Source organism: Pinus tabuliformis, chromosome 1_1 (genome assembly GCF_031772625.1).
Source record: "Pinus tabuliformis cultivar Carrire ecotype Pingquan chromosome 1_1, CPIR1, whole genome shotgun sequence".
Lineage (NCBI taxonomy): Eukaryota > Viridiplantae > Streptophyta > Pinopsida > Pinales > Pinaceae > Pinus > Pinus tabuliformis.
In genome coordinates, this window is record NC_142297.1 from 166505343 (window position 1) to 166521170 (window position 15828).

Below are 15828 nucleotides of genomic sequence, written 5' to 3' on the forward strand. Positions count from 1 at the left end.
ACACAATAATAAATTCCTAATATGATAATCATAACTTGACAATGTAGATTGCATGCAGCCAACTAAATATGAGTTTTTATGCTTTTATTCATTGACAAATATCTCTTCCTGCTTTCTAATGCAAATGTGAAATCCATACGTTTCAAGCAATTTTTTTGGCAACATTCACTTGAAATGAGAGCGTTGATAGAACTTCTTCTCATCAGATATTCTGCTCTACCCCTTGTATAACTAGAATAGTTTGCATTGATACGAAAAGGTCTGCTCCTACTCCTCGATACAATATTTCTTGGCAACATCTCCATCATTGGATCATCACTGCTGCTCTCATAGTCCTTAGAATCAGGACTAAGAGGAGATTGTGATACTCCAATCTTTTGAAAATCATCATCCCGCGCTTCATCACTGCTGCTCTCATATTCCTTAGAATCAGGACTAAGAGGACATTGTGATACTCCAATCTTTTGAAAATCATCATCCCGCGCTTCATCACTGCTGCTCTCATAGTCCTTAGAATCAGGACTAAGAGGACATTGTGATACTCCAATCTTTTGAAAATCATCATCCCGCGCTTCATCACTGCTGCTCTCATAGTCCTTAGAATCAGGACTAAGAGGACATTGTGATACTCCAATCTTTTGAAAATCATCATCCCGCGCTTCATCACTGCTGCTCTCATAGTCCTTAGAATCAGGACTAAGAGGACATTGTGATACTCCAATCTTTTGAAAATCATCATCCCACGCTTCATCACTGCTGCTCTCATAGTCCTTAGAATCAAGACTAACTGGACACTTTGACACTCCATTCTTTTGAAAATCATCATCCCGCGCTTCATCACCGCTGCTCTCATAGTCCTTAGAATTAGGACTAACTGGACACTTTGACACTCCATTCTTTTGAAATTCATTATTGCACTCATCATCACTACTGCTCTCATAGTCCTTAGAATTAGGACTAAGTGGACACTTTGACACTCCATTTTTTTGAAATTCATTATCACACTTTTCATCACTACTGCTCTCATAGTCCTTAGAATTAGGACTAAGTGGACACCGTGACACTCCATTATTTTGAAATTCGCCATCATGCACGTCAAAACTGCTGCTCTCATAGTCTTCAGAGTTAGGACTGAGTGGACACCGTGACCCTCCATTCTTTTGAACTTCACCATCGCACTCTTCAAAACTACTACTCTCATAGTCCTCAGAATTAGGACTAAGTGGACATCGTGACACTCCATTCTTTTGAACTTCACCATCATGCTCTTCATCACCGCTGCTTTCATAGTCCTTAGAATCGGGACTAAGTGGAAGAATTGACTTTCTATTCATAGTGGAAGAATTCCCGCTATATTCATCAATATGAATAGAGTTGTTATGCGATGAAGATGTTGATGGTGTATAAATCAAAGCTTCACTATCAGAACAATCCATCCCTTTCAAATAGAAGATGTTGAATGATACAAATGGAGTCTCCTAAGAATATTATATAGCTTAAAGAATGAAATATTCCCTCCAAAATTATTCCCTCCAAAAATTTTCGCGAAAATATTTCCCTCCAAAAATTTTCGCGAAAATATTTCCCTCCAAAAGTTTGTTAGATTTATTTACCTTTATTATTTTATTCTACAATTCATTGAAAAACATAAACTAAATTTTTTTATGAAATCAATCACTGAAATTCAAATTGTAAACTACAACTTCTATATTAATTATTCTAATAGTTAAAGTATATAATATTTATTAAACAACTAATTTTTTTTTAATTTTTATAATATATTCTAAAACAAATTAATCCCACATTCAATCCATTGTAAAATAACTCTACAATATTCGCTCTATAATAATTTAAAACAAATTATCCCACATTAATCGTACAGAAAAACATCTTCGTAATTTCACTTATATATTAAATTTCGTTATCACTATTACTTACCTCACATCCAGGTTTTCTAAAGTTCGTTGAAAGACGTGAATTTGTGGAGCAGCTATATTGCTATCAACAACATATTCAATGAAGAATTATCGCAATTGAAAGGTAAGTTCAATTTTTTTTTCAAAATTTTCATATTAAATTAATTTAACGTCGAAGAAGATTTTTTTTTTAAATTAATAATTTTTCCAAGCCAAAATAACAATTATGTCAATCGTGAGCATGGTGGGCCCAATCAAACTCAATCACCCAATAACCGTGGGTAGGTCGTCGTCGTGCCCCCTTCCCCCAACCCATTACCGATATTTCCCATTCACCCATGCCCTCTTCCCCCTTCTACCCTACCCATGCGCCAGCCCTTGCCATCCCCAACTCACCCAAACATGCACCCTTTCCCCAACTCTTCCTTCTCTACCCCACAACTCTCCTCCCCATAAGCCCACCGCCTAACTCCCATTCCCCTCCAATCTCAACTCCTCCCCCCCTTCCTTAACGCCGGCCTTATGGGCCCCACCCCCTAACTCCTTCCCCCTGCCCATTCTCCCTCCACCCCCTTCTGCCCCCCCAACCCGCACCCTACCCCCCCACCTTCTGCCCCTACCCCAACCCCCCCTACACCCTAACCCCTAACCCCCCCTCTCCCCTTCTGCCCCTACCCCTACCCCCCCCTACACCCTAACCCCTACCCCTCCCCCCCGCCCTACCCCTCCCCCCCATTCCCCCCCCCCCCGCCCCCTACCCTACCCACCCTACCCCCCCCATTCCCCCCCCCCGCCCCATCCCCATTCCCCCCCCGGCCCCCTCCCCACCCCGCACACCCTCCCCCGCCCCTACCCCGCCTCCCCCGCCCCCTCCGCCCACCCCTCCCCCGCCCCTCCCCGGCCCACTCTGCCCACCCCTCCACCTCCCCCGCCCCTACCCCGCCTCCCCCGCCCCCTCCGCCCACCCCTCCCCCGCCCCTCCCCGGCCCACTCTGCCCACCCCTCCACCTCCCCCGCCCCTCCCCGGCCCCCTCCGCCCAACCCTCCACCCACCCCGCCCACCCCTCCCCCTCCCCTGCCCCTCTGCCCACCCCGCCCCCTCCCCGGCCCCCTCCGCCCGCGCAGGGCCACCCCCGAGCCGCCCCGCCGCCGGTCGGGAGGGGCGGGGCGGCCCGGGGGTGGCCCTGCGCGGGCGGAGGGGGCCGGGGAGGGGGCGGAGGGGGCCGGGGAGGGGGGGGGGAGGGGGAGGGGGAGGGGCGGCGGAGGGGTGGGTGGAGGTGCGGGAGAGGGGGAGGGGGAGGGGTGGGCCGGGTGGGGAATGGGGAGGGGGAGCGGGAGGGAGCAGGGGGGGGAATGGGGGGGTAGGGTAGGGGGAATGGGGTGGGTGGGTAGGGGTAGGGCGCGGGTGGGGAATAGGGGGGGATGAGGTGGGGGGGTACGGGTAGAGCGCGGGTAGGGTGTAGGGGGGGGATAAGGGTTGGGGGGTCGGGGGGGGTTAAGGGGTAGGGGTAGGGGTAGGGGCAGAAGGTGGGGGGGATGGGGTAGGGCGCGGGGATGGGGGGCCATGGGGTAGGGCACGGAGGTAGGGGGGGCGCGCGGTGTGGGGAGTGGTGGGCGCAGAGGGGAGGGGCGGCCGCGGGGAGGTGTAGGGGGTTTGGGGGCGGGGGATGGGGGGGAGGGGGTTTTGGGGGCGGGGGGCGAGGGGGGATGGGGCGCGGGAGTGTGGGGGGATGGTAGGGGGTAGGGTGAGGGAAGGGGAGGGGGCCCGGGGAGGGGAGGAAGCTTAGGGGGTTGTGGGGGGCGCGTGGGTAGGGGCTAGCCCATACTTGCCTAAATGTCTACTTAGCCTCATTATCCCTTACCTGACCTCCTGCTCGCCCATCGACCCGCCTACCCGTTAGAGGTGGCTGGGCAATTCTGATTATACAAATAAAAAATTTATGGTATATTTTTGTTATTAATTTAAGTTAATATGTTTTTTTATTTACTAATTTATGTGTTTTTTTTTAGGAAAATGGCATCAAGGAAAATTTCTGTGAATCTTTATGGACCAAAGAGTCTTAAAGGTGTATCTTCAAAAAACATTGGTGAACGAACTCCACCTGAGCTCATGCCTACAAATATTTCAAGTGCTTCAAGTGATAAGAAGCTAATCTCAGATTGGAAAAGTTCAAAAGAGGTGAAATTTCCATCAAGAGTCTGGTATGTGAAAGAAAGAGAGAGCACAACTGTGAATATATATCTATACATTGATATACCCCATAATAATGAAAATTTGGAGGTGATGGGAAGAGTCATAGATATGTGTTCGGTACCAAACACTGAAGTTGTTTACGTACTTATAAAAGCTCCCAAGTCACATGAAAGGATTAAATACCGACTATCATATTCATTATATGACACGAGAGAGGTATCTACAAAGTTGTGTAAACAAATCGTAAATGAGATGACACAAAATATCGTAAGTATTGTTATTTGTATTTTTATCTTGCGTTTTGAAAGTGTCTCGCTATATTTTTTTAACTTTGTTTATATTAGCATATGATATTTTGTTTGGCAGAATTTTGTTGAAAGTTGTTCAATTAGGTTGGGAGGCATTCATTTCATAGAGCATGATATCATGAAATTTGTCAGCCATTTTTACTCAGTGTCAGAAGAAGATATGGAAAACATGGAAAATGTAGTAATTGATGATGCTACAAAACTACATCCAAAGAATCAGAAAAAAAGGCCTCTGGTGGATAAATCTAGCAAGGGTAAACAAGTTACTTTTGAGGACGATGAAGTTGAAATTGACAATGAAGCATATGTTGCCATTACTGAAGATGACATTGGAACTGAAGAAGGTCGTAAAAGACCAAAAGTAACAATGCCCAAGAATAGATCTCTTGAGAATGTTATGACGAAAAAAAGTAGAGTTGAAGATCTTGAAGTAGTCATTACCAGCAGTCAAGAACCTAGTGAAACTTCAAAAGAAAGCAGAGAAATCATTACACCAGGAGTTGATTTAGATGATGGCATAATCAAAACAAAACAAAATTCCATTCGACAGAGTTTGACAAAGAGAAACTTAATTGATGGTGGTCGTACATTTCAGTTAAATGTCAGACAAACCTATAAGGCAAGTGAAGGACAATGCCAATATCAAATCAGAAAGCCACATCATCTGCATGATCACAACTTGAAGACATTGATGAGGTACAATCCATATGCTCATGTGGTTAGTTATGTGCTTCTTGTTGATCCACTTCAAGTTCCCAACAAAGAAGCATTTGATAAGTCAAAATGTTTTGAATACAATTATTATGTGCTTGGGGGGAACCATTCTGTTGAAGCTCAAAGACAATTGATGGAGGAATATCCTAATAACCCACGTTTTGAAACAATGAAATGTATCATTTATGCTGGTTTAAATCAAACAGAAGCAAAGTCAGTGGCATTGGATCATAATTCAGATAATGAATATAGGATGTCTATGACTTTGATCCAAAAGGTTAGATTTATTCATAGTGAATTCCTAGAAAAATGTGGTGGGGATAGGATAAATATTACTGCAGATTTCCGAAAGGAATGTTGTATGGAAATAGGCTATCAAATTGAAGAGAAAACCAATTCAAAAGGTGGAAAAGACAGCAGATATAGCGATTTATTCAGAGGTGTTGATAACATTTTCCAATTGGCATTTAGAACTGGAGATATTTGGAATTTGATTGATGACATTTTTAGCATGTGGGAAAACATTGGCATTAAAAACCAGAGGGTCAAAAAGTCTAAGCCATTGATATGTAGCAACAATAAATCAGCTCCTGAACTGAAGCAACTTCCAGACGATATGACCATCACGCCTTGGAGGGCGATGCAAGGAGTGAAAGATGAAAAAATTGTCAAAACAATATTATCTCGTGTGAGGTCAGGGGAATTATCACTGGAAGAAATGTCTGAAGAATTTCAAAAGTAAGTTTGCTGAATTATTTTTACTTATTTCCAGGATTATAGTTATCTTTTAAATAAAAACATGTTGTTATTGGTAGTATTTGTTATACATATCATTATATTAACTTTTTCTTACTTTATCTATGCAGTCACAAAGTTTACATGAAAATTCAGGAACAAATGGTTAAACTGTTGAATGAAGATAGTTGGGATGATGTTGTACGCAACTATCCAGATTCAAGTTCTACATCAACATTAAAAGCTTTTTATCTTGCATTTAAAAAGGTAACTTGATTTATACATTCAGTTTTAATCTTTTGTGTACTATTTTTAATTTAAAACTTACACATACATTTGTTTTTTTGGTAAAAGATGAGGAAAGAAGATAATGGAGCACTAGACAGTTTCAAGACTTTTATTGAAAAAATAAAGATTGAAAGATTGAGAAAGTAACGTATTAAGAATGTTGAACTTGATCCAACTCTTAATCATTTCATTTGGAATGGGCTAGACACTATTCAATATTAAGTAATACAAGGCGACTGTGAAGACATTGCTAAACTCGTACCAAAAAGGGATTATGCCCTGGTTATTGCAGATATTCCCCATGGTTTCAATATTCCAAACATTTACTATGATAGTGACCCTTATACTTATCAAGCTTTTAATAAAGTGGTGGTGGGATTTATGGAAGTGACGTCATCACCATTATGGAGATTTGTGACATTTGATTCAGACACATAATTGGCAATGGTATTGTCAAGCTTCAAGGGGAAAACAAATTCAAGGATGCAGCTTACATGGTAAGATGTTTAAAGGTATATTTGATTAATGTTGAAAAATTCATTTATGTACAAGTTAATTGAACTTTTACTATTTTATGTTACAGGCAAAAGTCAAATCTTCTTAACAATGAAGATCAACAATTTATAAATGACTGTGAGTTCATTCATATTGATAGTTGGGCAAAAGATGATAGCCATATGTCTATGATTTTTAATCGGGTGGACAGAAAGAGTCATAGCCAAATACTGACTTATGATGCTGTTGTGAGAAAACTAACATATGAAGACAAAGAAACGAAAGGAGAGATAGTTAACATTTATCAGAAACCACAATTATTGATTAACTATCTTATAGACATATGTTCAAATGAAGGAGATTGGGTTCTGGATTTATTTTCTGGCTCAGGTAGGTTTTGCCACATGGAATTGAATTTCAATATGTTCTTTTTTTAATTAATATGTCATTGTACTAGTTTACTTCATTATTTTTTTGTGCTTTATAATTAGGTACAACACTAGCATGCTGCCTTCAAAAAGGAAGAAATTGCATTGCAATTGAGAAAGATCCATTACAATGCAATTTCATTCAGCAAAGAATTAATGCTCTTCAATTTCTTCCAGATGCAATGCAAGAAATTGGGTTGAAGAAAGGGGACTTTAGTGAATCACATGTGGCAAAAAAGGCAAAGGAACCCCAACCACCATTACATGGAATGTTTGGAAAGACATATATTGGGAGATTTGCAGACATCAAAGACTCATTAGAAGAGGAAATTGCGCAAAAGGAAGCAGAAAATATTGTGGAAGATGACAATGATGAAACTCTAGAGGACGATGAGTTTGGATTACGTGACATTGTTGATTAAATTTAAGTTATACCTGGAAATCAAGCTTTGCAATGTTTTGACTCTGACATTTCATGAAAAGAATAATCAATGAATTAAAGTTGTTATGTGTTCAATATTTGTAATTTGTGATTTTCACATTGATTTTTAAGTTAATTATTATTTTTTGAAAAAAAAGTTGTTATTATTATTTTTTTGACATGAAATTTATAAAAAAAAATTATTATTTGACCATTTTTAGTTAATATTTTTGTATAAAAATTGTGATTTCGACATGTTAATTCTAGCAAAAAATTATCAAAACGTTTAGTTTTTTGTTATATTTATGTTAAAAATGGTTATTTTTATGTCCATTGTTAAAAAATGTTGTTTTTTAGAAACAATTATTTCATGTGGATTGAAAAATTAATTAAGGATGTATAAATATGTAGATTATCTAAAACTCAAACTATCGACTTTCTAATTTAAAAACGCAAAACAATAAAAACCCCACTAAAAAAAAAAATTAAGATAGAGAACAAAAAAATATGAATAAAATGACCACTTCAAAAACTATCAAATTTAGAAAATAATTTTTTACATTTCACACACTAGAAAATTTAAAGTAAAAAAATAGGTCTTTTAAAAAAAGGGTGTGATGCAGAATACTCACTTTTTAAAATCAGCATGAAAATCACTACCATTCTAAAACTTAATGCACATGAAAAAATTAAAGTTCCAAAAACCATGTTCTAAAAAAAACATGTGTATTCTGCATCACCACTTTTGAAAATCGGGTCATTTTTTTGCTATCTCTACGAAACGGGTAACAGTATCAGTTCCCGTTTCAAAGTTTACATTGTTCTACATGGTCTTCCTGATTTGCAATTGTTGTTTTTCCATGCGAACTGCTCTCAATAGGTTGAGAAGGCTGACTATGGGTTCTAATAGCCTCCTTCTTCCCCTTTGTGGGTTGTGCCACAACTGGACTACTGCTACCAGAGCCCAAATGGATTGTTCCTGCATGATGAGTTTGAGTTTTTTTGGACTTTCCGCCTGCAAAAGAAGGCCTAATATGAGATTTGGTTTTAGATTTATCAGTATTTCTTTGGCCCCTAGTGGGCTTCGGACCCCTACCTCTTTTCGACATGCATTTCAAAAAATGATAAAATGAAATTCAAATAAAAGCTGCAATTTCCAAAAAAATAACTCGACACCTATAAACTACTTCGAACAATAGAAGCACACTCCAGGGAAAAAATAGTAGCAGACTTACCCCTATTGCAAAAAATGGAAAATTCTTACCAATTCAAATCGCCTCCCCGACAACGGTGCCAAAATGTTGGGTGCAGGAATTGCACTTAAGAAAACTCCTCAACACTTAATTGTCAACCCAGGGGTTTTGTAAACTTAGATACGAAGCACAAACAATGCTAGAAGTGGTATGAACTTTTCCTATTCTTAATCCTACTTCTTAAAGGAAATGTTGCAGAATCATACAGAAAATAATTTTAAAGGCAATTGACACCAAAGCAACTCTAGTGCTGGAATGTAAAAGAATAATTTGCAAGGAAATCAAGTAAAGGAACTTTCACACAACTGAAAGCAATCTTAAATGCTAGAATGAAATGCTATGTTTATCTTCAGATAGATGGCTAACAGCCTGACAAGTGGGCCCTTGCAGAGATCTGTTTCCCAATTGATTTTCCTTCTACACAAACAACCTGTTCTTGTACTATTGCAATCTACTTGCACTAGTGCAGGTATAGTACCTATGTGAAAAATTATATTTTACCTTCCTTACTAAAGATTTATGTCTTTGTGTAGGTGCTCTAAGCCTCACGGCTTAGTGCACTTTGTTTTTGTGACAAGAGACTAGCTCTTGCACCGAGGAAGAGTTTCCTTCACCAAAGTTTCCGATTTACTTCATAAAGGATTGAAAGGCATGCTGAAAATAATTGCAATTGCAAACTAGATTCTAAGACAAATTATCTATGGAAAAGAAATGCTTTAATTCATTAAACCTTGCAATGAATGTAAACTTCATAAAACGAAAACAATTCAAGGTAATCAAACTAGTAGTCAAATTAATCTGCATGTATAAGATAGCTTCGACAATCCACTTATAATATATCTTCTCCTCATTCATAAGTCATAAAATGCAAGTATAAAGTGTTTGCAACAAATTCATGTAATCGTTCTCGAATCCTTCAGAAATGTGCTCTTAATGTTAAGGACGATTACTGAAATTAGCAATACATTTGATTGCAGAAATAACTGAAATGGCAAGGAGGAAAATGAATGTAACATTTCTTGTGAAATAAATAATTAAACCAGATTGCAGGAAACTACATGCATTGGTACAGGAAGAGACTTCCAACACGACCCAAGTGGAAGAAAATCAAGACAAGAATTGCAAGGAAGAAATTACAGGAAAGAAATAAACTCAATCAAACTTCCAAGCCACGGATCCGTTCACACTTAACTATGAAATCAATTTAGCTCAGAACTCTGAAATAAATACAAGAATCATTCAAACCACACAACTGCAAATAAATGTTTACACAGACCTTTCAAATGGAAAAAGCACAAGGGTAAACAAGCTGGGTTGGTTGGGCCCTAGCCAACTTGCTCATTTCCCGTTTAAGAAATGAAACGAATCAGCACTCAAGTGAGCATGAAATATAAGTTAGACACAACATGTGAATGACATGGCGAGTTCCTTGTATTACTTGATCAACAAATATACATGATGGCGCAATTCCAGCCCAGAGTCGAGGGCAATAGAAAATTACACAGCGAATGAGATTATAACTTAGATCGCTAGCTTAGCTCTATCTATAGTCTATATTTTATACAGTGTTTTGGCCTTAGCTGTATTTTGCTAATTACAACCCTTTTCCTATTCAGGCCTTTCGGCCAAACGGACTAACAACCAATCATTACAAAATCGGCTAATAGTTATAATAGAACACGAACTTCGTTGGCCATAGACCATCCTTGGCAAATATCCCTGATTATGCACCATTGATATCCATCCTCAGTTAGTCCACAACTGAACTAGGAGTCATGGATCAAAACGTCCGCGTGGAAGGATTCAGCTCACGGAGATCTCGGAACAATCATTGTTGGCGGTGCAGGAATCTGCCTGCACTGATCATGCTAACTCATAATTAACACTTAGTTTCTCAATTACTTCTAGGAAATTAAACATAAGTTACAAGAGGTACTTAATAGGCATGAAATCTATGTAAAATGATTAATAAAGCACTTTAATAAATCTTAATATAAAATACGAAGCATATGTAGGAATAGATAGTTATCTTGGACTAGTGCAGGAAAGAGAGGGTTAAGTAGAGATAAAACAGAGGTTAAAGTTTATGGAAATGGGGTAAAAATAGAGCAGTTTGGAACACCAACACTCCACATCCAGGGGCCTCATTCGCTTTTCCTTAGTCTTAAATTATTCTTTCTACAGAGTTAAAGCACAGATTCTTAATTGCCTATGCCAAAATTATGTCTCTTCCATTTTCTTCTTTGCATTTCCACCCTGCAACTCTCATAGTCTCTCTGGTCATTCTACTTTGGAAGGCTGGGGTTTCAGAACTAGAAGCTCTGCTTGCAAGCCCTCATGGCTTGTCCTTCCTTCCATTGGTTTCAAATAGTCTTTTAATTAATTTGAAGATTTCTCGGGCACGAGTTCCCCTTATCCAAGAACTGTCTCCAGAGAATGAAAACATCTTTTGGCATTGTTGCCGGAAATGAAGACACGAAGTTATTTTTCCTTGGGAATTAAGATCCATTTCTTGATGGTTAACAAAATTTAGATATAAAATTGGTTGTTTTCTTTTCATCTGGTGACTCCACTGACGAAGGCTTCATCGAATTAAAATTTTGTTGACAAGAAAATGAGGAAGCCACATGAAAAGTTCAAGTATCAGGCTTTCATGTTTTTTAAAGGAAATTTTATTTTTTATTATTAGATCTATGGTGTACTTTCCCCTTCATAATAAAAATATTATGTCCTTCTTTATATTATTAGAAGATTGTAAAGCCCAAAAAGTACATTCTTTATTGGAAAAAGAAGACCTTTCTTCTTGTTGTATTATTGGTCTTGACACAAATTTATCTCGTATATATGAGAGGAGAGATGATTGCTACATTACAATTACTGAAGATAATCAGTCGTAGTCTGGGCATAAAGGTGATGATTCATCTTCTTTGGGATATATAACTCTGCCTCATAAACAATCCACTGTTTTTTATCTTCGATCCAAGGTGATCTTTAGATCTTGTTACTCTCTACAATTCTTCATCAGTGTCTTTAAAAAATCTTTGAATTTCTGCCAAGTTTCTTTAGAGAGAACGATGATGTTACTACTGAACAACATGTCTTAAACTCCAAGTATTTTCTAGAAAAATTTCAAATTATTTATGAAGATGTGGCTTTGAGGTTGTTTTTTCATTCGTTAAAGTGGGAAGTGTTAACACCCAGGTTGTTCCCTATGACTCCCAAGGGAATACGGCCGGGGTAACCACTAACCAAGCTTTGGATCACAGGTTCTAGCCAACCTGTAATCAGAGAGGGCTCTCTCTTTAATTGTTTAACTTTGTTCTTAAGAATCTTAGGCTAGATATGAGGTGAAGGTTTGGTTTAAGAATTTTGGTTGAATGATGTCTTTCAATACCTAAGGTGATATCTTCAGACAGTTTTAGACCATTGGGCAATGGAGTCTGTAGTTGTCGGTTGTTTGAATTTGTTTGATGTGTGATTATTAAAGAAACAGGGCCATTTAAAGTATCTCATGAAACAAACTTGAAATTGTAATGATGAAGTGTGTTTAACCAGTGGAAGGCATTTAAGAAATTTCCACTAAGCTGGTGATGTGAGAAAGAGATGTATTGACCAGGAGCAGGTTTGAATTCCTGAACAATAATCACTGTGAAAGGTATAGTTTAGAAGTGCAGCAATTAAGAATTACACTCTTATAACTATAACTGAGGAAAACATACATAATAGCTTAGATTGAGTTCAGGGTATTCTATGAATAAGTCCTGAAACTATTCTTTTTCTTTGCCATTAAACTGTGAAACAGAACATGAATGGATTATGAAGAAAATAACAAACATAACGAACAGGTCAAAGAAACTTATTGTTCCATGAAATACGCAGGAATCCTGTAGCATTCAGCAAGCACACCAAAACGCATCAGACAACACAGAACTTTGGAAATTCCATCAGCTTTGTTGTATTAAAACTCTGAACATTTACAGCATAGTATCTCCTGAAGAGAAAATAAACAACCCCTGCAAGCTTCTGCGAGGGGGAATATATACAATCGGTTATACAAAATATCTGAACCGCTGAGTCACTTGATAAATAAATGTGCTCACCAACTTTACAAAATAGCAGATAAGGAAGTTATTACTGCTCTAAATACAAAATGAATACTCTTTAATTTTGCCAGAAGTCCTTTGACCTTTGGAGGCCACTAAGTCGATTGAGCATTCTGCATTAATGTTGAATGATGTGTCTTTATGGCTTTGTCATGCTGTAGCTTTCTCGGCCCTGTCATCTGTAGCTGTCAGTGTTGCTTTAGTGGCCGAATTGGTTTGCTGAGCTGGCTCAGTCCTTTCTTCTCCAGACATACTGAATGCATCAAATTTTCCTGCACATGATGGCTTATATTTTTTTGATGAAAAAACTTGATGAAAGCCTCTTGTTTACAGTAACAACTGTATCATTTTGGTCCACCATTCCCGTGTAGGCAGCTGATGTCTCAAAATTGCATCTAAGGTTTCATCTGCCTCTGTATATTTGTAGAAGTTTGGAGGCACTTCAAACAAATGTTTGATCTCATTCATAATAAAAAATAAGTTCTCTACTCTGTCATAGAGACTTTGCCCAGATGTTGGTCCTGTTTCTTCTGAAGTACTTGCTCCTGCAGTGATCTCATTAGTGGCAAATGTATTCACCCTTTTGGCATAATTTTCTTGTGATAGTAGCCTCCCTGCGCTGTTCAGCAAGCCAGGAAGGTCTCTGCTCTGTAATGCTGCAAACTTATCCATGAATCTGTTTACTTCTGTTTGCATGTCCTGGCTTCTTCTATCCAGTGTTTGTACCAGGCTTCTCAATGTAAGGACCCTCTTTATCAGCAGGATGGTTTCAGTTCTATTGGGGATTCCTATTACTGCCAGCTGAGGACCTGTACGGTTATTGAGAACCTTGATCATTCTATTGGCTATCTCAGGCATATTGCCTAGAGATGCCCTTGCCCTTTGGACTTCCCTGTGTGCTTTGGCTATGAGCTCCATTTGTTCATGAATTGTCTCTATATACTGCCATTGATCTGTGATTGATTGGCCAATATTGGCCCATAAAACTTTCTTGATTTCAGTTACAACCTTGTCAAGGGTGAGCTCTTTCTCCAGCTCCTTTATCTTCTCCTTGAGAGCCTTTATTTCCCTTTCCTTTTCAGCTACACTTTGTTTGGATTTGTCATATTTTTCATTTAGCTTAGCTAAATTCTCCTTGGCCTCATTTAGCTCTGCCATTTGGGCTTCTAGGGCTTGAATCTCATTCATCAGCTTCTGCATGTCCAGGCCTGGAGCCTGCTCTGATGTTGTTGCTGGTGCTGATGTTGATGGAGCTGTCTCGACTGTTTGCACTGTAGGAGGAGTGCCACTTTGAGGGGGTTCCTCAAGGTTGATTACTTGTGGAGGGGGCTGAACTGTTTGGCCTCCTTCTTTCTGTTGTAGGGCTGCCTGCAATGTCTGCATCTCTTGTCTTTAGCAGTGCCTGCACAGCTTTAGGGTCCTTTGGGTCATGCCCAAGTTCTATGATTATATCCTCCAAAGACCTTATCCTGTTGTCTTTAGCCTGGGAGGATGCCTTTTCTAACTCCAATTGTGCAGTGGTATTATTCAAAGAATTCTGCAATCTATAATTTGTCAATGTATTATCTGCTAGGGTAGCATACACCATCTCACCCGTCTGTTTATGCAATTCAATTTGATCCATTGGGTGGATTTCCTTGGACAAGATTTCCAAGTTTGTTCTTATATAATCAGCTGCAGACTGTGGTTGCAGCGCTGTGGGCTTGAAATGGCTCATTATCATTTTGCCCTCTTGCACATCATATGCAGACATCAACCTCTGCTGGTTTGTAGGAGCCATTTTCAACAAGTGGTTGTATAGCTGTAACCTCAATGGCTCATTTCTGGTCTTGATGTCTATGAATTGTTTCTTTATGCTAGACTCACCCTTTCTTTGTTGCCCTGAGGAGCTGACCTCTCCTCCAAGTGTTCTTTGCTGCTCTTGTTGTAATGAGCTAGATGATACCTCTGTGCTGGGGGGACCCATCTGCGTTTGACCAAAAGGCATCTCCTCCTCTGAGAAAGGATCGAGCCTTTGTCTCTTTTCCCCTTGCTGTGATGTTGCGGTGCTAAGGGGAGTCTGTTCCTCTCTATCCCTCTTCTTACCCCTCTCTTCATTTATAGGGGTTTGGAGCACCGAAGTCTCCACTGTAACATTCTGCACTGAGGCCTCCTTTTCTTGCGTTTGCTCATCATTAGGACCAGGAGCCTCTGCCATTTCTTCCTGCTGTTCAGGATGATTTTCAGGCTGTTGATCTTGGGCTGATTGCTGCTCTTCAGGGGCCTCTTGTTGTTCTGTTTCCTTGCCTTTATCCTTGGCTGAAGTTTCTGCTGTAATTGGGGCTTGGGCTGTCTTTTGTGGAGCTGTAGATGATGAGGCAGTTGCTCCCACTTGAGTGCCTGGAAGAGAAAATACCTGTGAACAAAGCTCCAAGTCAGCCAACTTTTGGAGATTTCTTATTCCTCTTTGAGCTAGTTCTTCTTGTGTTGTAGCTTCTTCTAAGGTGCCTTCCCTCCATTCTAGTTGATTTGCATATTTTTCTATGTGAGGCAACCTTACGTGACCATAACTGGCCAGCCTATATCTGATCCTTCTTAAGCTTATGAAATGAGTTGGGTCGTATGGTTTCCAAAGGAAACTGGTTTGTAAGCCAAGGCTTTCTAGCATTCTATCTGCTTCTTGCCAACCTTCCTCCCTTTTATTGTAAATGAAGTGGCCTAATTGATTTCTAACTTTAAGTTGTGCTTTCTTGCCCCTGCTTGAGAAATGGAGCACATCAGCATTCCCAAATTCCCTGAAGTACTCGAGGGCAAACAATCTCATAGGCACATATCTAGGCAATCTGTATGGGGGCAACTCACACCCATATATTCTAATAACTGTGTGGTTTTGGTAAAAATACCAATCCCCAATGCTGTATACCTTGGACAACTGAAGAATCCTCTGCATCTCATCAGTCAGTCTTGGAGGAGGTGAGCTCATAAGCAGAGACA